This window comes from Nasonia vitripennis (assembly GCF_009193385.2).
Source record: "Nasonia vitripennis strain AsymCx chromosome 4 unlocalized genomic scaffold, Nvit_psr_1.1 chr4_random0007, whole genome shotgun sequence".
NCBI classification, from domain to species: domain Eukaryota; kingdom Metazoa; phylum Arthropoda; class Insecta; order Hymenoptera; family Pteromalidae; genus Nasonia; species Nasonia vitripennis.
The window spans coordinates 1,315,402-1,339,689 of NW_022279643.1; the positions used below are offsets into that span (position 1 = coordinate 1,315,402).

Below are 24,288 nucleotides of genomic sequence, written 5' to 3' on the forward strand. Positions count from 1 at the left end.
AAACGACGGGCTTCGATCTCTGAAGTTGCAACCGAAAATTTCGGGAGCACAACGAAGGAAAGAGGCCCAGAGGCGAAAACGGGAGACGAAGGCAAGGGCTCCTGGAGCAAGGGATGCTACGTGTCCCAGCTCTGGATCCGCGCCCTCCTCTCTACCTCAGAACCTGACGGCCGGGTCCGCCACCGGGTGGTGTCGCCCACCATTTGGTGCCTGGTGGCAAATGGGCTACTGGAAGTGCTGAATGGGTGGGGCTGCTATGCTTAAGCCTACGCGGACGATTTCCTGATACTGATAAAAGTAAGTGAAATTGGCGAAGCCATGGACGCCATGCAGCTTGCATTAAGGAAAGTGGAGAGATGGTGCTGCTCGACGGGACTTTCGGTTAACCCGGATAAAGTTGAAATGGTGATCTTCTCCCACAAGTACAAGTTAGATGCCTACAGAGCGCCCAAACTCTCTGGAGTCGCCCTACAGGTAATGGACTCAGCTAAGTACCTCGGCATTGTTCTGGATAAAAAGTTAACCTGGGAGAAGCATCTCACGGCCCAGTGCGATAAATTCCTGGTGGCTCTCTCTCAAACCTAATAAAAGACATTTCTAAAAAATATTAATTAAATATTGTTAGCAACAAGTACAGTGTAAAAAATATGAATTAAGTTTATTAGCTACGTATACAACGTATGGATAACAATATTTATTTAATATTTTTTAGAAATGTCTTTCATTAGGTCTGAGGGAGCATGTTTAAGGTACATTTTAAGCCTGGGTGTAAATATATATATATATATATATATATATATATATATATATATATATATATATATATATATATATACATATATATTTGGTAGAAATAGCGTATAGTGTAAATATTTTCCGTAGATGTTTTGTAATTCACGTTAAAAAAAGAAATGTTTAACGGACGAATATTTTGTTGTTTTTTTTGCAGGATTCAACCAAGGTTGACCCTCTTAATATAATGTATAATATAATATATGTATACCTGCTTATATATTTGCTTTAGATTTATATGAAGTATTAAATAAGATTGAAATGCAGAAAACGAACAAAAGAGGACTAAGAAATTGCTGCGGATAAACATAGTTCTAATAACATATCATAGATGCAAGTAATGATCAGGTGAATGGAATCACGTGTCAAAATCTCACGTTATTAATTTTTTTCTCATGTTTGTAACCTTTTTTAGTCAATTAGTGACTATTTTTGAAACAATTACACTTGGAAAAAAATTTAGACTAAGACAATGAAAGGTTCAAAACCCGTAAAAAAATTATTTGTATAAAAGTTGAGCACTAAATCTCACCTGGAATCTCACACGGGATTTTGCAATAACCATTATAAGGTAACCATTATACAAAATAGATTTTGTAATATGTAACATTGAAAAGATCTAACATTTAGTGCTGTGATTAGTACATATGAAAATTATTATTATATTCGGTATGATTATTGTTTTTTTTTTTATTTTAATATTTACAATGCTACGTATTAACGGTATACTTCGATGCACTATATTGACTCTATTGTAGAACAGTGACAGGTCTACTTATAGTTTAGGGTAAAATAATTTGTTTTCACTGAAAAATCTTGATGTTTTCTACACGTCATTACTTTGTTGATAAAATATCATTGTTTTAGAAGCCAAATTTTTATGTGTAAAAGAATGTCGACGTTAATTATAATAAATGTATAACGAATAATTCGGACATTTTAAACAAAATAATTTTAATATACTCTCTTTCATATTATTGATACAAATAATATTTTATTAAATACCCTATATAAAGCAAATTAAAATATTTTTCCTCTGAAATCAATAGAATTATTATGCATATGTCAGCAATCAGTAACAATTCGTGTTTCCGTATAAATTACGTTTTAGATTCGATTTTGTCTATACACAATTACACATATTGATTAATTGATGACATACACAGATACACGCACGCACGCACACGCATACACACACGCACATGGGTGTGTGGCGAACCCAATCATTGTAAAAATTCGTTCTGCTGCATGATTAACTTTATTATGATGATATAATGTAATTGCAAAAAATATAAAACGATTGTTTTTAACAATGTATTTTGTTGATGTACTCACCTTTATCCATATTTTACGGATTAGCAATAATACTTTTTTTACAATATATTGACAAAAATATTCTTCTAATAAGTTTTTGTATTAATAGCTTACCACTATATCTATACATCTATTTGATAAATGTTTAATTCACACTTTACATATGATTAAGCAGAATAGATTCTGCATTTGAAATCTTACCTGTTGCTTATAATCCTAATAGAAGTATACAACTAAATTACCAGATTTATTCTTGATTTGATGAATATTTGTTTTTGATAGTATTTACAATTTTGGTTGCACAGATGAATCCAAAATCGACCAAGTCCGTTTTGAAAAATAAGAAAAGCTTTCAGAGTAGCGCATACTATTTCATATGTTATTAAATTATGTGGAGGTATCTGTACTGTATAAAATTTAAGAAGAACACAGCAGTTTCTAAAAATTATTTTTTCATAGACAGCTTTGTAGTCTTAAAAATAAAAAGAAATTTGAGTCCTTCACTTCTTTGTAAATCTCAAGACGATGCGTTGACTACAAAGAGAAAAAGTGTCAGAAAATGAAAGATGGAGGGAGACGAAGAAGAATAAGACAAAGAAGAAAGAGAGAGAGAGAGAGAGAGAGAGAGAGAGAGAGAGAGGGAGAGAGCATATCGCAAATCATATTTATAGAAATGTAAAAAAAAACCTTTTATAAAAATGTTATTAATTACGAGTTTTAATCAGTTTTTTTAATAAAGTTATTTATTTATTCAATTTTACCGCATGACTAATAACATTAGAGAAACGTTTCCACTTAAGTTGTATATTTGTATCTTTGTTTACAATTCTAATTTCATATATAGAAATTTATCCAAATCAAAAAAAAAGAAAAAAATATTAAGTGTTTGCTGATAAAAATGTTTTTCCATGTGCTTACAAATTAACATAATAATTAAGAAATCAATTTTAAAGATGTAAATTGCAAAAGTTTAGTAGCTCAGATAACGGTTAAAAAAAAAAAAGATTACTCAAGCTTCCATGAGAATCAAAATCTAATAGAAAAGCAGTAAATGATGTGCCGCGCTCGTGCATTATATGTCTGAGCATACGCGACGAGGTGGAGATAACCCTGTTGAAAAAAATTAAGTCATGAAATTACGTTATTAGGCTTGTCACAAATCGGAATAAAAAATGGCGTTATTTAATATCGTTATTTAATAACGTTATTTACTGATAAATGACGCTATTTTATTCAAAAAGAGCATTAATTGTTTCTCAAATCTTAAAATAAAGTAATTTTCCATCATCTCACTTATCAGGGATTCGAACAAAAAATGACACCGTAGTTACATTTCTTTCTAACCTGAAAAATACGAGAATGACGTCATTCTCTGAGCAAGCTAATCCTATGAAAAATTTAGACATACAGTTAAACATAAATTATTGCAGGTATAACACCACAAACAGAGTTTTCAGACATGTATTAATGTAAAACACTTAAGAAAAAGTAAAATACAATATTTATCCACTTAGGTCTAGGCAGTGGACTTTGTACTTTTTTGAGTCTAGGCCGGTGTAAATACTTGTTAGTGACGGTGTATAGATGTATGTAATGTCCGATATTGTGGATGAGATAGTAGGTTCCGTAGTTTTTTGGGTAATAGCATAATTGTCATAGATTTTTAGGCATAATTTTTGACTATGGACACACTTTTTCCACCCACATTGATCATCTCTACATAAATGCCAGAGCCCTAAACATCATCAAATTTCTCTTTGGGATAACCTGGGGTTCAGACCCCGAGACTCTAATTATCTTCTTTAATAGCTATATTAGATCTATCTTAGACTATAGCAGTTTTATATATTTTCCGACTAGTAATAATTTAGCTTAAAAAATAGAACAAATTCAATACCAAGCTGTCCGGTGCACACTAGCGTATCGTAAATCTGCACTTACTAATGTAATGATAGCAGAGATTATATTCAATTTCGTGCTAAATATTTAGAAGACTGCTCTTTCTCTAAAATATTGTCCAATGAAGGATCGCTCACTGCACAAATAATCAAAAACCATATCGTAACTGCGGCCAAATATCCCCGCAAGGATAATAGCGTCTTTTATAAATGTATAACTAGCGCCAGCGAGTATCTACAGGACATTATGTGCGATGAAAAATATACTACGTACAAACAAGAATAAAAAACTTCAATAACTTCTATCAATCGTATCTACAAATTCGATAGAGATCTCAGGAGATGTAAAGATCCAAACAAAATGTTAAGAGATCTCATAAGCTCCAAAAAATGCACACGCTATATATACAGACGGAAGGGACATGTTGGATCAGCATGTATCTGCCCAGACTTAAATATCTACATACAAAAATCATTTAACAAGAAAACGTCTGTCTTTACAGCTGAATGCATCGCGCTTAATGACGCGTTTAATATAGCTATGATCATTAAAGATAAAAAGTTCCTAATTTTCACGGATTCTATGAGTGTTTTGCTATCCTTACAATCTACAAAATCAAAAATTACAACTAACGCTCATATTTACAACAATAAAAGTAAGCACAATATATTAAACGGTAATGCTGTTAATAATCCTCAAGTTGAAGTAGTTTGGATACCATCGCATATAGGAATCTGTGGAAACGAGGAAGTTGATATACTATCGAAAGCAGCAATGCACACCAAGTTTACCGAATATAAAAAAATTCCTTATATGCGACCTAAAAGATAATATGAAATGAAGACGCAAACCGTAGAGCAAATAAACGACGATAGTAACAGTAAAGGTACCAAATACTGTAATACGTTTATGAGCAATACTGAAAAGCTGTGGTATAGCGATAGAAAACTGTCTCGTGATTTAGTAATCGCAATTAATAGATGTCGAATAGCCCGCATCAATATAATAAATGACTCTAAATGTTCATGTGGAGAGGTTGAAGATTCAAACCATGTTCTTTGGCAATGCCACCAATACGATGAGCAAAGGCTTAAATTAATTGAAAGCTTCTGAAACAAAAATATCAAATTCCACGACACATCGACATGATAATTAGCACTCCTGATGTCAAAGCTTGCAAACAAATATTCGATTTTCTAAAAGCCTGTAATCTCCAATTGTAATCATTTCAATGTTACTATTTTTCTTTTTTTTTCTTTATTTATTTAATATAGCTATTTATGTATTTACTTATTATAAATATCTATTTTGTAACACTATAAACCACTGTAACGCTATATAAACCTTTTCAAAGATTTCAATAAAGCTATAATTACAAAAACAAAAAACCGCTGCCAATTTATTGGCGCGTAGCTTCCTCTAACTAAAGTTATAGGTCTAATAAATAAAATATTGTTTTAATATACAGTATAATATTCCGGTGGTTTTTGATACATAATATATAATATTGTTATGTCCTAAACTTATGAGAGTTGTCACCGGACTGTAACTCTACGGGTTGATTTGCTTTATAAGCACAGATGACGACAAAGCTTTAAAACGCAAAGTCTTAGCGCCATCGATGCCTGACTACCTTCGCGATCTAAGAAAGAACAGCCTCCAGTAGCCGCCGGAAAGTCTTTTGAAACCGCCATTGGCTTTTATGCATTTTTAGTCTAAATCCAACACTAAGATTTATAATGCAAATTAATCTTCCCTTAGTAGTCAGTTAAGTAGGACATCACACCTATCGTTACGATCGTATCACGGACTAATAGTATGTTAGACTTTTGGAAGATGCGATCGACTTTTCGTGCAACGAATTGTGATAGGAGAAAGAGAGAAATAGAATATTTAGTGAAGCGCGCGGCCTATGCGTGTGTATTTCACTTATCTTGTGTTTTGTTCTGCTTCTGACCTGCTCTGCTACCAGCACATCCTCTCAGTTGGGCGTCGGCTCAGCTTTCAAAGCGAATAGATCTCGAGTATAAATGGGCACGACAGGAATTAGGAGTTTAAGGATTTAAATGTGCACTTGCGGTTAAATTCTCAATCAAGTTTATTCAAAGCAACAAGATTTTGTTTAACGCTCGCTCGCAACTAACGCATGTATTGTAAAGCAATTATAATTTTCCTCAGGAACGACAATCGACAACGTCAGTATTCAAAGTCCGATATGATCAAAAATATTCTAAGTCTTTGCACGATCAAACATATTCTAAATTTTTGAACGACCGAAAATATTGTAAGTCCCGACAGAAGTTACGCGTAAAAGTTAAAGTCCGAAGCGCCGCACAGTGGGAGAAAATGGACAAAATTCGAGCCACGCGTCATTTTTAATCGTAGAGCCATGATTTTTTTTAAACTCTTTAAAAAAGCATCAAGTTTAAGCTACAGGTGCGGAAATTATTGTATCACCTTCCCCTAAACCTATGCGACCCCCAGAAGCCACCCCTACCAAACCACAAGCAGTCTAACTCATCTATCCCAGGGAACGCTTTATTTTTTCTTATTTTTTCTTTATTTTTTCTTAAAATAATTAAGCCACACGCCATAAGCCAGCTAATAACCTTGTTGTAATATAGTAAGTATTATAATCTTGATTATTAGTACCAAAATGGTACACGTCGCGCCATCTATTGGTCAACTGCGATTTTGTGCATTGAGACGAGCTCACGCGAGAGCTGACGAACCGCGCATGTCTCGCACTATACTCTAAGCGCCTATTACATATAATATCATATTCCGTGTGTAGAGCCAGACTATGCTGTACTGTACTATACACTCTCTTCTTGCCTGTAAGATTCCGATGTGAGCAGACGTGCCGCCGACTAGGCTCTCAAGCCTTTTACAATATAGAAAAACAATAATTAAACCTCAAGTTGTTGTTTATTGATCCAACCCTTATCAACAAACCTAAATACCTACCCCTAACCCGCTTAACCCCTAGAAACCACCCCTACCAAACCACAAGCAGGCTAACTAGCCTAACCCTGGGAACAGCGAGTTAAATGGCTTTGTTTTTTCTCAAAATAATTAAGCCACACACCAGAAGCCAGCTAATCACCTAAATACCTATCCCTAACCTGCTTAACCCCTAGAAACCACCCCTACCAAACCACAAGCAATAAAACATGGTTTAAAAAAAATCTTTATTCATGTCGATTTTGCACATTGAAATCATTTAAGATTTAATGTTTAGAGCGAAGAAATCGTGTCCTCGAGACTTAAACTTCAGTGTCACAGTTTAAATTTTGAAAAAAAAGGTAAAAGCACATAAAATGGCAGCTAACACGGGAAAATCGTGAAAAATTTCCAGAATTTTTTACTTGAGAATGATAGACTTTAGAAAAAAATTTATTGAAGAAAAAGTACTTAGATTAAATAAAAAAATACGTTGAAATTCTATCAGAATTTTTTGAAGATTTCTCGAATTTATTATATTATAGTATAATACATACAAATATTGATCATACGATTTTTCGATGGCTAAATGTTTACTTTTTGAATTTATTAGACTATAGTATAATACATACAAATATAATTAAATCTATTGATCATACGATTTTTCGCTGGCTAAATGTCTACTTTTTGAATTTATTAGACTATAGTATAATACATACAAATATAATTAAATCTATTGATCATACAATTTTTCGATGGCTAAATGTTTACTTTTTGAATTTATTAGATTATAGTATAATACGCACAAATGTTTATTTTATCATATTGAAAAAAAAAAGTTTAAATTTAAATTAAGTTTTCTGCCGTCAAATCTAAGAATATTTCTCTTCAGTAAAATGTTTTCTATTACGTCTGTTATAACATAAGGCATACGTGCGTTCTGTTGATTCTAACTCTATGTATTTATTTTTTGTTAATTAATACAGCTGCGACTAAAGAATCAATCAACTTTTATTTCATATTTTCTGTTTCTACATTAATAAACACATGGGCTGCCACAATGACTGTCCTATAAGAGGAAGCAAAAATTTTGAGAAAAATCGGTTTTTACGTTTTAGATCTGTACTTAAGAACCGCTTGACGAAATCGTTTAAAATTTTAGCAGCAGATTTTTTATTGTAAATCACCAAATAAAATTTTAAAGCATTTGTTTTAGAAATATAAGAAATCAACAAATTTTCAAAAAAAATTGAAACCTTGATATCTTAAGAACCGTAGGGGTTTGAAAGCTGTACAATAAACTGATTCAAAACAAATAAAATATCTACTTCTTCCTAAAATCTCAAGTGCAATAAGATTTATTATTGAAAAAATAAGTAACCAAATCACTTAAAATTTTAATGGAATATGGTTTGGCACGTGACCCATCGACATGATTTTTTTCGTGAGGTTATGATGTTTAGTTTAAGAAATATGAATTTGAAAAAAATCACCTTTTTTCATATCTGCCGAACAAAGCGGTCGATCCCGAGGACCAAGCAAGGAAAAGTAGTTAATTTTATTCCCTTTGAAATGCATTATAGCTGAATTGTTTGTAATAATGGGATGATTGAAAAACACGCAAAATATTGTTTTTCAAAAATCTCCGTTGTATATTTGGGTGGATACTCTGATGTCTTGTAGCCCTCACCTTACTGATGCCATGTTGTTGGTTGTGTATTAGGGATTTGAAGGTGATTTTGATATTTATAATTACTATGAAATAAATACACAATTGGGGATCATTTGTATTGTTATGTTTATTGGGTTCGGACCAGAGCACTTCACTTCAAAGACGGATTGGATGTTACAGCGTTTAGTTTGACTTTTTATGTTGTTCACTTAGTTTATTATATTATTTATTTACTAGGTTGTTATTTAGATATTTTAATTTTGTTACTAAGGCGACTTACAATTATAGTCGTTATCTCGCACTTTAGATAACGTAGTTCCTTCTTAGAGTGGCAGATGTTGACTGTTCTAATCTACACGATTTCTCGTGGCAAGTTATACGATCTTCTGTTACCATTAACGTCAGAAAACAAGGAGTTTACCATATCCTGCATATAGAGTTTGAGTGGTTAGCACACACTATATAAGCGATGCGTACAGAGAGACAGCACTCGTACTCGCTAACCAGGTACAGCCGCACGATAATAGCTTACTTGTACAAAAGGCGCTGCGTGGATAGTTTTCTGGCTTTTTAATTGGTGACGATTCAAAGAGTTGTGAAATTAAATGAAACGCGGCAACAATCGACCAATCAACATCTGACGTGCAAGGAAAATTAAGTCAGTAATACGCGCGTAAGAAGTGCTGACTCGTAGGTCAAAGCACTTGCTTCTGTGTTCGGAGATCAGTTTTGTACTGTCGCAATCAGTTTAGTATACGTCGTCTGTATGAGTGCACGAATGCAGTCGCACAGGCGTTATACATATACACGAATGCCAAAATATATATAAACATGGGACATTACACATACACACACACACACACCCGCGCGAGGATGCCGATACCCCATATGTGGCGCGTCCCCTAGGTGGCGGATAGGGGAAAGTTCATCGGCGCGTCGAGGTCTCCTCAATCGGCCGAAGGGTAGAGCAAAAATAACATATGCTCCGTGGACCAAACAGGCTAAGGGAAGAAACCCCGAAGATAAATCAGACATAGATAGTGAGTGAATAACATACTACCCCAAGCGGGTCAAGCCAAAGTGCCCAGTCCCGCCGTCAATTCCGATCGGATGAAAGCCCCGGTGGTCGACGCTGGCCCCATGGATTTGGGGGCGGGGGGGGGGGCAAACTCACCTAGAAGCCGCAAAGGTTTATCACCTGACCACTGCTGCATGTAGAGACGCAGGTGATATGGAAATAGAGGTTGATGCAGACACAGATAAAAGAGCTGCATGCATAACGCAAAGGAGTGCGCACTTGGATCGCCTTGGCAGCAGAATCAATTAACTGATGGAGTATGTCCGAGACAGACACAATGTGCACAAGCAAATTAAAGACCTTACGACTCCGTCACTTAACACGAGATTACCCGTGATCGCACACTCGTCTTCGTGCCCGTAACATCGCCCGACGAAGACTCGCCTACCGTACAAGTCCGCAGCAAGGTCGTGGTGGTAGATCCCGTCAAGGCCTCGCCTTCGGTCGAGCTACCACCCGAAATTATTGGTTTTGAGGTGCCAAGGCCAACATCTCCGCTACCGACGCCTGAGGAAGTCTTTAAGACGATCCCGGACGTCGACACGGGGTGCATAACCTTGTGCGCTTCCCCCAACGAGGAACCAGAGCCGATAGGGATAACGCGTACGCAAACCCGGCCCAATATCATCGTGCCTCCCGCTCGAGCACCTTTAACGGAGACACCTCGAATTGCTCGTTTTAAAAAGCCGCGATCGAACAACACGCCGCAGAGGGACCCGCGTATCATCAACCAGGCCAAGAGGCGGGTGCTCCTTGTTTCCCCGGGCACTAAGCTAAAAATCATCCAGGCGCACGAGTTGCCTGCGCCCCCAATAAAGAGAAAACGTTAAAACTACCCTTCGATTAAAACAATCAGCCCTTTTCAGGGCTACCAACAAATAACGTAGAAAAACTTCTCGTTTTTTCCTCCTACAGACCGTCTAACTCGTATCACAGTTGAAGGCGATCTTCTGATAGAGCTCAAACGCACAAAAGAACTCAAAACCTTGGACTTCCAAGAAGCAGTTAAAGCTGTACTAGTAAAGGCGCCACAATAAAAGCACTCCAAGAAAAAAAACCATTGAAGTGAGAGTTCTGGACATGCTTACCTCAAAAAAGGAAGTACTAGAAGCACTACAGAAGGAAATTGGCAAGGAGAAAATCATAGAAGTCTCTACGAAAGACGTATAGTGACACGCAGATTACAGTGATACGGGTATTAGCTTAGATAGCGGCTAAGATCACTAAGCTACAGAAGGTCAGAATAGGATGGGTCAACAACGGGCCACTTAGGTGTTATAAATATCTAGGTTTTGGCAATATCGGTAGAAAGTGCACAGTAACTAAAGGCAGAAGTAAGTTTCGCTTTAAATGTGAAAAAGATGGACACAAAGCAAAGGAGTGTAAGAACCAACACAACTGTGTACTCTGCAAAGGGGGCACAGGGAGGAAGAGTGACCACGCAGTTGATAGCTATGCATGCCCAATTTCTCGAGCTGCAGTAGAAGGCACTGACAGACAAAGAAAATAAAAATAGTGCAGTTGAATATGAATCACTGCGCGACTGCACAGGTCCTACTAAGCCAGTATGTCCGCGAGTCAGGAATCGACATAGAAATCGTCTGTAAATAATACAGAGACCTGGACAAACCATCGTGGTCGCAGTCGTACACATTTACAGCTGCTATGCATCACCCAACATGTCAATAGAACAATTCAGACAACTGTTGGACCAAATAGTACAGGATGCTGTAGAAAGAAAACCGGTACTGATAGCAGGCGATTTCAACGCCTGGGCAGTAGAGTGGGGCAGCCAAAGGACGAACGAAAGAGGACAAGCGCTATTGAAAGGATTTGCCCTCCTTGACTTGGTCTTGGTTAACCAGGGATTTTCTTACACATTTCAAAGAGGAAACGCAGGGTCCATTATAGATCTCACGTTTGTCAGCAGCTGCCTGATTGGCTCAGTTAGATCGTAGATGGTGAGCGATCATTACACCAACAGTCACCACCAATCGATAATAATGGAGATAAGAATATCAAACAGTGACCCGACGGAAGGGCAACGACAAAAAGAGTCGGCTGGAAAACGAAGGATTATGATAAGGAGAAATTCCTGCTTACTTTAGAAACTAAACCTGCGACGCAATGATGCTAAAAAGAACTTCCAACAAAAGAAGACCGCCAGTATATTGATGGGATAAAGAAATCGACGCGGCCCGCAAAGAGTGTTATCGAACCAGAAGACGGGAACAGCGGGCTAGGAAGAAATACTACAAGACTGGTCGTGGTAGAGAAATAGTAGACGCCCTAAATAAAGAAATAAAGAATGCTAAACGGATAATTAAGAGGAAAATCCGAGAGAATAATCGACGGTGCCTAAAAAAGTTACAGGACGAGGTTGAACTGGACCCCTGGGGGCGACCGTACGAAGTGATAATGAAGAAGATAACGGGAGGTTATATCCCCCCTTCTAAAAGCCCGGAATTGCTGGATTGTATTGTGACCACACTGTTTCCTCATTAACTGGAAGTAACAGCTATTCCTGAAGCGGAGGCGAATGATAAAACCATTCCACCAATCACCACCGAGGAATTACTGGCTGCATGCAAAAGAATTGGGAACAACAAGGCTCCAGGCCTAGATAGCCAATATTGCATTGAAACAAGCTATACAGGCACGCCCCGATGTCTTTGTGGACTTATACATCTTATGTCTGTTAGAAATGACGAAGAGAATAAAAGGGAAGGACATGGCGAAACAGCTGAGTAAAACTATTGCTAGACAAAGGTCACTAGGTAATTGATACAAAACGCTCCTCGGATTGATGCAGAGAAACGTAGGTCATACAGTTGAGCTCTTACTCCCCTGCTTGATGCAGAGGAACGTAGGAGCTAGGGTTGAATACCTCTAAGTGCTCCTCAGACCGATGCTGAGAAACGTAGGTAACTGAGTTGAGCCCAGACTCCCTTACCTGATGCAGAGGAACGTAGGTGTCAGGGTTGAATCTGTCCAGAGGATGGCCGCTTGATGCTGCTCGAAGTACATGACTGGACGATGCGGCAGGAAGCAGACGGCTGGACGATGCAGAATGAAGAAGACGAGTTTGATCCTGAACACCTTATCACCTTGGTGGATGGGGATGTACGGATGTCAAACTTCAAGGGAGAAGCCAAATAAAGGCTAGTTAACGGGCCCCACGGAAGTATTGTTCAACGATAGTACCTGTGGGGATCCGGTATCGGAGGGCTACTTGTGCAGAGCTTGCTCTGCCTACGCCACATAAAAAAACACACTCACATCCCTACGGACATTTTCTAAAAACACTCGATTCAAACTTATAACACACCCAAAAGTATTTTCTACTCTCACTCCATTAGGTTGCGGGAGCTAAGTAGTAACGCACACGCGTCGCCCAGAAACCGAGAACAGAGCGCGAGACCGTGAGCATGAAGAGCGAGGGAGACAGCAGGTCCACGTAGCACTGACTAATGATCAAACGCCAGCGCAGCGGTTTAAGCGAGGTAGTGGACCTCAGCGGCGAACGCCGAGAGCTAAAGTCACTCTCCTGCCCTGACTGAGCCCGAGCGGATGCAGCTTTTCACCTGGCTATTTCGGTACCATCTAGTGTCTAGTGTGGTTTCCTTGTCATCGTCTTCGAGCTACTTCTCCTAAGAGCGGAAGGTTAATGTCATTCCGAGTTCTTTTAATTGGCTTCCCTCGCGAGTGCGTCGCTCCACGTCTTGGTAGCATCGGTTATTTTTGACCGGTTAATTTGCACTAAAATCTAGTGCGTGTTTACCTTGCTTTTGTGGTTGTATCCGCAAACTATTCAAAATTCGTGTCGGCTATCTTTCATTTGTAATATCTAATTAATAGTGCTAAATTGTGAGAAATAGGAAAATTATACGGGCCTCGCCGTAAGCCGTCGGACGAGGGCGAAGACTGCGTTTTTAAAGCAATCAGGTTGCGTCTGCAGTATTTACACCTGGTTGCAAAATTAATCGTAGTGGATGCGTGGAAATCGTGAGTGCGTGAGTGTGTAGGTTGCGTTTCGAGCCTGGGAATGTGTGAGAGTCGCATAGTTTAGAGATTGCGGTTTTGAGGTTGCTTAATTGTCTAAGTTGCGTGGTATCTATTCCGGTCGTAGCGCGAAACCGAAGATTATCTAGATTTGTTAGGGCTATCTTGGTTATCTCGGGTTACCTGGCTATCTTAAGTTATCTTGTTGTATCTGGCTATCTAGAGTAAGCGAGTGTTTTGTTCGGGTACAAAGTTAGGAATAGTGTATGATCCTAGAACGACGCTGTTGTAATGTCCCACGTTTATACTCTTAAAAAATATATATATATATCGCCTGTGCGACTGCATTCGTGCACTCATACAGACGACGTATACTGCATCTGTTTGCGATATTGCACTACCGAGCGCCGAAAATTGGAGCGAGTGCTCTGAGCTCCGTGTCAGCACTCCTCGCGCGCCAACCACGACTAGAAAGCATACGCGTCAATCCTTAGTGTGGAGAATGCTGATTGGACTACCGCGATCTTTTTCATCTCAATTTCATAACCGCGTAAATCGGCACCGAGGCTTTAAGAACCCAGGAGCCGATCCACGCAGTGCCTTTTTGCGTAGTGACTTACTCCCCAGCGGTTACGTCTTCGCTTGAGCATTCGCAAACTCAGGAATAGACTACGCAGGACCATACTTACTGCGTACATCCAAAAATCGGGGGTTTAAATTGTTCAAGGGTTATTTTGTGGTATTCGTTTGCTTGAGCACCAAAGCAGTTTATCTTGAAACAGTCTCGTCATATGACACCGAATCATTTCTTGCTGCACTTAAAAGGTTCGTCGGCAGAAGAGGCCCTTGTGTCAAATTACAGAGTGATCAAGAGACAAATTTTGTTAGCGCAGACACCGAATTAAGGAGAATGTATGAAAAAGGTTCAGATCATTCTCGAGTAATCCAATCAGCTTTGAATAAACTCGGCACAACTTGGTCTTTTAACCCCCTTGGAGCTCCTCACTTTGGAGGAATATAGGAAGTAGCCGTTAAATCGGTCAAACGTCATTTAAACGTGTTGTCAGAGATACAATTCTCACTTTTGAAGAATTGTCCACTATTCTCTGTCAAGTTGAAGCTTGCCTCAATTTACGTCCGATTATTCCATTAACAGACTATGCCGCAGAACTGTTTGTCTTAACTCCCGCTTATTTCTTAATTGGCGAATCGTTACTATTAATTACAGAGCCAGATATCAACGACGAAATGGTTGGCCCATTGCAGAGATGGAGGAGAACCACTCAACTAGTCCAGAGGTTTTGACACCATTGGTCACACGAGTTCTTACACCAACTACAACGAAGATCCAAATAGAAAAACAAACAACCTTCAATCAAAGTCGGAGACATGGTACTCATACGCCGTGAAACAACATCTCCAACTGTTGGCCACTAGGTAGAGTGGAGAAAGTCTTCCATGGGAAAGACAACTTAATCCGTGTGGTTACGATGAAGACTACAACTACTACTCTACGCCGCCCCATCGTCAAGTTGGTCAAACTCCTGGACAGCTCGTCAGCAGAAGAGCGAAGATGAGAAGCAGTTAAATTTGTAAAAAGTCGAGTCATTTCGTTACTTTCATAATCTTACTATTAATTTACCTTTGTATTTCGTAACGTCATACCGAGCGCTATGTTTCGAGAATTGTTACGCGTTCAATCTCAATCGTTGTCGATTGTACCATCGCTTTACTAGATATAGGATATAAAATAAAAATTTGAGTAATTTTTTGTAAAAGTTTAGTATTAAAATTTTGAATTAGATTCTAATTTATTGCTTCGTAACATCAGTGTGTAACATTCACCTGACATAACTCATGCAAAATTATTATATATTGGGCGCCAAGGGATCAGCACTACCCAGTAATGATCAACCATTCAGAATTCGACAAAATTTGTATACGCTGTTAAATATTAAAAATTAAATGCTCAGTTGAACTTCAGCAAAGGCTCGAAGCATATAATAAACATTTCTTCTCTGTTGAAATAATTGCCGGGTTTTTCAAAATTGATTATATAGAATTCATTAAAACTTTGCAAACTTATCAGCGAACATGTAATGAGTGAATGAATACCTCATATATCTAAATTTATAGCGCGTAAACATAAAAAAAAAAATATTTTATCTTTATCCTCTCATTAAAGATTGTTCTGTACTTATGCCGTTTTATGCCGGCAATGGGAGGAACTGAGCATTCCTCTGCAGCGCGCACCGAATCTCCTCACACTGCACATCTACTTGCACAACCTACGTATTCAAAATCTCATTTACGTTAAGATTGATTTCTCAGAGACTCGCGCAAGCTGAATTTTAGCGCAGATTTTCCTAAAATTATATCGATTGTGCTCGACAATTTCTTTCTTACTTCATTCAACCAAACTTAAAAATAGTGTGCTCTATGTCAATTAACAATTTTTATCGTTTAACGAATACACTTACAAAGCGTCAGTTCATTTTTCTTTACCTTCACGCAACTTAATTCATTCATATATCTAATGATATATAAATGGTTGATTGATATTTATTCTCTAGCGCGGAAGTGTGTCAAACTCTACATCATATAATTCATTTCACGCTCATGTAAATTTTAGGTTTTTCTTCCTCTCTCACCCTGTATACTGCAAATTATTTTTCCACGGCACGTTAACTGGAGAAAAAAAGGCAATAATCGATTTAAAATTTTGAATTTAATTACTACTATATACCAGTCAATTTCAAAAACATTAATCTAAAATTTCACTTCTCACTCTGTATTTTAGATATCATAGAGGCAAAGAGAGAGAGAGAGAGAAACATTAATTTTTTATATATATGCTTGACTTAAAACAACTCTTTATCCATCAAACACAAAAGAATAAGAATAATAAGACTCAGTAGAACCATACGTAAAGCAAAAAAAAACATTCTGATATTAAATAATAGTTTTAAATGAAGCTACATACAACAAAAGAAATCAACAGTTTTTTTTAATTTTTTTAAACATATAGGAATATAGGAAATGGAAAGGTATTCGCAAATAAGAACGCAAAATATTATTGTTATAAAAATACATCATATTATATTATTGAATTCAATCTGTAGCGCTTGTTACAACTTCAAATAGCATGCAGTTGCCATGACACCGGCATTGTAGCATCTTCTGGTACGACGTGCTCCCTTCTTGCACGTCGCACCGCAGGGATATTACGCTGGGCCTCTCCTCCGTGCCTGGGTGCATCACGCTGGAGGGCAGATAGGCTGGACGTCGTGGCCCAGTATAAACAATCACTGAATACGGCTGCAACAAACAAACAAATTATAAGCATTATGCAATAAAATATTTTAGGAAAAAGAGGGTTAAGTCAAGCGTATGAGTACTAACCTTTCCCCACGGGCACCTATATTTATATATCTTGACGCACTTCCCTTTATACTCCACGCTTTCGCGTCCTGTGATAAACACATCACCGAAAAACTCCGGATCAATCTCCTCATCATCGGTCCTTTCCATTGCGGGCCACATCACTACGCGTGTCCCGAGCTGCAACAATACAAAATTAAATTAATACATTAAAAAAAAATGTGATAATACAAAAGGTGTACTTGCATATCCATCATTTGCGAATATAACAGGGAAGCGGGTCTCACCGCGCTCCCCCAAAAGGTAACGGCCACCGCCCGCCTTCCAATTCCCAAAATCAATACAATATACAAATAAATAAATACGCACATGTTTATATACACACTTTCAAAATTGACACGCATTAACGCAGTTACGCATCAAGCATTCACGCTCACTCATATCTTAAACAAATACAACACACGCTATACCTTCACTCATGCTCACTAACAAGAATACATATCCACAATCACTCTTATATTCACACAAATTTACGCGGAAATGCACACACACTCATCACTCATACGCACAATAAAACATGCTTCTACACTTTTTCTTAAACTAACATCCATGTCAGCTTACACAAACCGCACAGTCAACATGCACCGAGGCTAACATTTACATTCATTCACACAAAAACACTCGCATCTCACGTTGCACATACATTTTTAGCAAATTATAATCACTTACAAATCAGCAATTTACATACGCTCACACGCAAATTGTACCAACACGATCTCGTCCATACAAGCAGATAATCCACCCATACAGACAAGGAAGCAGACGAACATAAAATTATTACTTACCGCATCACAGAATCGACATTGCAGCCGATCTATCAGACGCTCGTGGACTATCACCCCAAAATGCGTACAATCCAGGCTCCTAAACAACATCTCCTTTGCGTAGACTTCATAGCCTGTCAAAGAAGCCGTCGCCCACTTTGCCAACGACATGCCAGGTCGAACGGCGAGTTTATTAGAGTCGGCACGGAGTACATTGTTAAAATCTGGAGACACTACTCCACGTTTCAAGGGGCAAGAGAGTTATGCGCGTAGTCGAAGGCGCAGCGTCTTAGCAGCCGAGATTTCCTTGTTCTCCTCACCCGCGCGGTCATCTCATTCATAAACGGCGCAAAGGAGAACCGCTGTACCGAGCACAGCTTACCACTCTCCCTGCTCCCCCATACACAAGCCCTACGTTCACTCAAAGCCTGCTTGGCAACGCCGCTCGAGACAGAAACACGTGTAAACATACATTCCGACAAGCTGATAAAACAGCGACACTCATTCATGCCAGTGACGACTATGCCTATACATTTTAGAAAGAATCGATAATTTAATTTCACATTTTCGTGGTCATTGGGCGCGTAAGACCAGACACAATCTATACACAAGCAATACAATTTCAGCTAATGCAGAGGACTTAATTCCCTTATGAACAGTTTTGTATATGTTTCAAAGAATATTTATAGTTAAACATGCGTATGTGCAACATTCTGCAGCTCAAAAATACATGTGTTTCAAACGCTTTTACTTGATTCATGCTGTACGCCACATTTAATAAATTACAATCTAATTTTGATTAAATATGTTTAGTATTCAAAATCATAAAAAGTTTCTTTTTTAAATAGCCCGATATTAGTCTAAATATCTACAATAGAAATAAAGACGCAAGCACGGGTAGTTTTTATACCATTTTTAGAATAACAGATGTATAATACGTACAACTACATTATGTGCTTATTGCAGCGCGAACTCATGCAATATGTTAAACACGGCGCGAACATTTTTTTTTTTTTTTATTATAACTTAGCTGGAGCATATTTTACGTCAGAAATTTTAATACATTTCCCTAGTTTTAGATAGACAGATATTTTCTTGAACTTCTACGGCAAAAACAAAGATATAAATAAAAACAATTCTCATCAAAATTTCGTAACAATAATCGTACAGTATGCACCGCCATACTAAACGCTCATCGTGGCATGAGCATGCGCGCACCGAACCTCCCAAGTGCGATGCGTCAAGCGCGGCGCGTAGAATTTTGTATTCTAACCTAGCTAATGCATATTCCGCGCTAGAAAGCACGAAAGATTTATCTTGTCTCAGTTAGCCTGACATCTGCTTGAATTTTTACGATAGGAATAAACATACGAATATGAAAATTTTTTTGACAAAACTTCGTAACAATGAACGTAAAGCACCAAGGCGCGGTTAGATAAGGATATCTAGAATTAAAAATAATAGGATATCCTTATTGTTTAAAATACCCTAGTATTTATCCGAATTTCTACAGTAAAAATCAAGGTATCATTCAAAGCATTTTTCTCCAGATAGTACGAGTAGTGCACGTCGTTATTTTATGCGCTTATCGCGGCATGAGTATACGCGCGTCGAGTCTCTCATACAGTACACTTAACGCGGCGCGTGAACTTTTTATATTTCTAACATGACTAAAACACGCTTTACTTCAGAAATTATGAGATATTCTCCATGTTTAAGACACTCTGATAATAATCATTCAAATTTCTACAATGAAGGTTAAAAGTATTTGAAAATATTCTTGTCAAATATCACGACGAGAATACGCATACAGCAAGTCTTTCATGCAGTATGCTTAACGTAGCGCGTGAACTTTTTATATTCCAACTTGGCTAAAACATGATTTGCCTCAGAAATTGTAAAATATTCTCCTTGTTTTAGATGCTCTGACACTCACTCGAATTCCTACAATAGAAATTAAGATACATTTGGAAATATTTTCGTCGAAATAAACGAGTAGCATACGTTGCTGTGTTATGCGCTTATCGCGGCAAGAATACGCGCACAGCGAGTCTCTCATGCTTAACGCAGCGCGCGAACCTTTTATATGCTAACTTGACTAAAACAAGCTTTACCTCAGAAATTGTAAAATATTTTCCTTCATTTAGATAGCTTAACACTTAGGTGAATTTTTGCATCGTATATAGATACGTGAATACAAATATATTTTGTCAAACCTTCGTAATAATGATATTATAGCCTCGCCTACTATATTATATACTCGCACTATGCAATATTTTACATAGGCGCGCAAATCTGATTTTCTTTTGTTGTTATGTGTATTCTGTTACACTTTACTCTAAACGAATTTAGACCTATGTATAAAGTTATGATTTTTCTTTTGTCTTTTTTCATTTTTCATTGTTGAAACCTCGCTCACAGAACCGATGCGATTAAATGCATCAAAGCCACAATTGTGTGCTACGAGCAGTGTAATAATAAAGTAATTAAACTTGCCACAAAAGCACCTTTAACCAACCATTCCTTTTTTAAATTAATTAATGCAAAGACAATCTCATGTCATCAACCTCTGCAATGATCTAGAAGCATGATTAGTTCGTGTGTTGATGACATGTATTATCTATGTAATCATCCTCATTGATTATATTGTCATTTGACTGTTCAGCTGCGAAACGTTCAATTAATTTTACATGCAATACGGTTATTTTTTATAAGGACACAAACTGTACTGCAACAATACATAGACATACTATCGCCTCTATTTGTGGTGAGAAAATTTCTTTATATAACTGTATCATATCCACTTTCGTGGGTCACGAAATGCCCTTAAATAAACCTCAAACACTTCTTAAACTAACCACGCATATGCAATCTGGCTTTGCTATGCAATTCTTGTTCTCAATGTTGAAACCTACCTTATATAAGTTATACGTACAAAATGTATCGAAGTTACAATTGTGTGTTACAAGTAGCACATTATATCACTAAAATTACTCAAGACAAATACAACACGCAATTCAGCGTAAAAATATTCAACGAACCAATGCAAAGCATATTTAATTTGACATACGAACAACAACAAAAATTACTTCTAAAACTTCTTCAGTAAACGAGCTCATAAACTTATACTTCATTAAGCAAATAAATAAACAACTATTATTATTATTATTATAATTATTATTATTATATTTTTTTACTTTTACCCACGCGAGGAATGAGTAACGAAATTCGTGTATGCATAACGCATATTCTTTTAAAAGAACATATTAAATCCTTGTCCAAAATTTAAAATAACATTCTACAATCTGACGTCATTATAATTTTTCTTCATGACACAAATCTAGCATATTTCGAACCGAAAAAGCGGGATTATCAATACAATAGAATAGAATAAGATTAGTAAATTTACACTCATCTATAGTCTCGCTCGCGTACTCAATTCTGTTTTCAATTTGCAGAATTGGGATACACGTAGAAGCAGATAAGATAGGATATATACAGCCAAACGTGCTAATGCTACAAAATAATCCTGGATTGCTATCAGAAAAAATAGCCTATATGTCGCCGTCTAACATAGATTGGAAAATTATTCAAAAGGTGAATTTAGAATCCTACTTCGAAACAGGCAATCGGCTACTAAAACAATGCAAGACCATACAATCTCTGTGCGACAAAACTTCATCAGTCTGTCCGCATAATTAACTAATTAAAAGCTATATTGGACAGATCCAAGAGACAAACTAGTAGTCCGAAAAAGTTATAGAACTGCTGGTTGGCCTTGACTTATCAAAAGCGTCGAGACAACGCAGGTCCATCCTGCCATTTATCGGCCAAGTGAGCAGATTTTTGTTCGGCACAATGGATGAAGAAGCTCAAAAAGATATGGAAAATATAATTGATTTGTCATCCAACGACACACGTAAGACAGCAAAGCTGTTAGCACAGCAAACAGAACTGGTTGAAACAGAATTTCAGGAGATAAATGACAAAATAAATAAACTAACTAGTGTAGTTTCGAACATGTCTAAATCCTTTGACTATTACTACAAACGGGACACACTTCAGGTTGCAACGCAAATTCTGGGCCAAGCAGTGACGCAATACAAACTTGACACAGAAATTATTACAGACGCCCCCATTTTCAACTAGCCGAAGCGCAACTTAAGCACCAGCGCAACTAAAGCGCCTAGTCCCTGGTCTTGAGCAACTTATGCCTTGAGCATCTTACAATGAGTTTCGCGCAATAAAATATTTTGAAAATTGTTCATGAAAATATCAAGAATTGTCGTACACGGGCAAATAATAAATTCATTGAAAGTTGCGTATATGATAAGAACATTCTCTGCGAAAGTCAAAAGCCATCACTCTACAAAGTAACTCATTGACAATTATTCACAGTTTACCTTTTACATTTTTCTCATAATCACTATATGGATTCATTAATCATTTATATCAAAAAAACTTTATATTAGCAATACAAGGAAAATGTCAATGCTCATGTCTCACAAATAACTTTAAACGAAACAATGCTTACAGAAATTAAAATAAAATAAAACGAATAGTTAAACATAACAAGAAACATGAGATTGGCATAACTCAAGAACCAACAAATAATCATAAATTGGATAAAAATTGATTTACAATATATATATATATATTTTTCTCTTTACTGTATATGCTTATATGAACAAACATGTACTCATTACACACTGCGTAAATTCACCGTTATATATTAAGCTTATGATAATTAGTTTAAGTATATGCGTGCACATAAGCAGAATTATTTTACAATTGCTAAATTCATCCTTTATAAACGCTTGATACACAGTACTCGAAACCTTATTTATAAAACAAGAAATTAATTAACATAATTCGATAATCGAGACGACAGAACTTAAAATTTACAAAACTAACAAACAATTCTTACACCACAGAGATCAGGAGAATATAGGAGCACGAATACTCGTATCGATTTCAACCATTATCGGATGGTATGAAAGAAAGAAAAGGAATTTATTGGCTGTTGCTCAAAATCAAAGCTCAATATACTTATATGAGCACAAAAATACAAAAAAAAAGACTATTAATAGCCTAAACATTATGAGCATATATTTGGTTGTTCATTTCTACGACTTTATCAGTACAATTATAATAATTAAGCATATTTATGCACTACTGACGGCAGAACACTTATGTTCTCCAAGCAAAACTTTACAATTATGCAGCAGAAAATATTGATATCTTTTTCTGCACAACTAGTGAACAATCTCTACGCAGAAACAACAATTCATCCTAAAAAATTCTCAAGCTTCTTGATTTTCGTATAAGATAAGACCAGATTATTCTTAGCTCCCATTCTTATAAACACAGATATAATACTAACAAAAATTAGTTATTTAATTAATTGCTTCATTCGCACACATCGTTTAGGACAAAAAAATTTAAAATAATCTTAAATAAATAATCTACAATACTAAGCTCGACTCGACTATCGATGATATGTAGCAAAATCACAATTGAAAAAAAAAATATCATACAAAATCCAATTTCGCCAGATACAAAGTAAAATTATATTTGCACACGGCATACTAACAAAGTGATTTAGTAATCACATTTCTTAATCATTGTATCGAATTAATCACCTATTGTATTTTCATATTATATACGTAATGTTACCTTTTTATTATGACATATTTTTACACAGATTATAGGAATAAGAAAAATCTACAACTAGATTAAGCATCTTTTCAGTTTTATTTGAAGTAAAAAGTGTATATGTACAAAGCGTAATAACGAGGAATAACATGATGAATTGTTATGATTTGACGATAGTGGTATATATATCCCTATAGATATCAAACAATTTAAAGGCAGCAATTTCACAAATAATTATATTAACCAATGATTCATCAATATCGTTTACAAACTTATCACCAACATTAATTTTAATATTATCGCTGTATAAAGTATAATATTGTTGAAATACCTCGTAGGTTTTCGTCATAGTAGATTTGGCATTTTCAAACAAGTTTTCTGTAACGTTTTTAATATATTCAATTAAAAATTCTTTAATATAAACCATGATTTCATTTACCCTAGTAACGCAGGCTTCAAGTTTCTCGAGACGTTCGTCGACACATGGTAAGACAATCCTCAATCCATCGAAAGTAACTTTCTGCATGCTAATAGCAGGTTGAATGTGGGACGTTTTTTGTTTCTTCGCCCTTGGAGGTTGATATCTCCCGCCAACAGGAGTAGCATCACTACCACATGTAGCACTTTCAGCGAAAGCAGCGGAAGCGCTATTTACTTCGTCCTCGTCTTCTTCATCTAGTAAAAGATTTGGAAAGAGAGGTGTTCCAACAGGTCTTTCCTCAATCAGT

At 36.7% G+C, this 24,288-nt stretch overlaps 1 protein-coding gene and 1 long non-coding RNA gene across 8 annotated transcripts in view; one reads left to right on the top strand and one right to left on the bottom strand.

Moving 5' to 3' along the window:
- LOC103316546 overlaps positions 1-2,690 on the bottom strand; it is a 463,261-nt gene extending 460,571 nt beyond the window's left edge. For 6 of the 7 annotated variants that reach the window (XM_031929967.2, XM_031929968.2, XM_031929964.2 and 3 more), the window contains exon 1: positions 2,308-2,689. The gene's annotated coding sequence lies outside the window, so the exon portion shown is untranslated. Of the gene's footprint in view, positions 1-2,307 lie in introns of all 7 variants that reach the window. The other variant, XM_031929965.2, reaches the window with a different exon arrangement.
- On the top strand, positions 957-23,983 carry LOC116417307. Its single transcript, XR_004227604.1, has 2 exons — positions 957-1,363; positions 21,364-23,983. It is a non-coding gene; the product is annotated as an uncharacterized LOC116417307 (long non-coding RNA).
- The last annotated feature ends 305 nt before the right edge of the window (positions 23,984-24,288 follow it).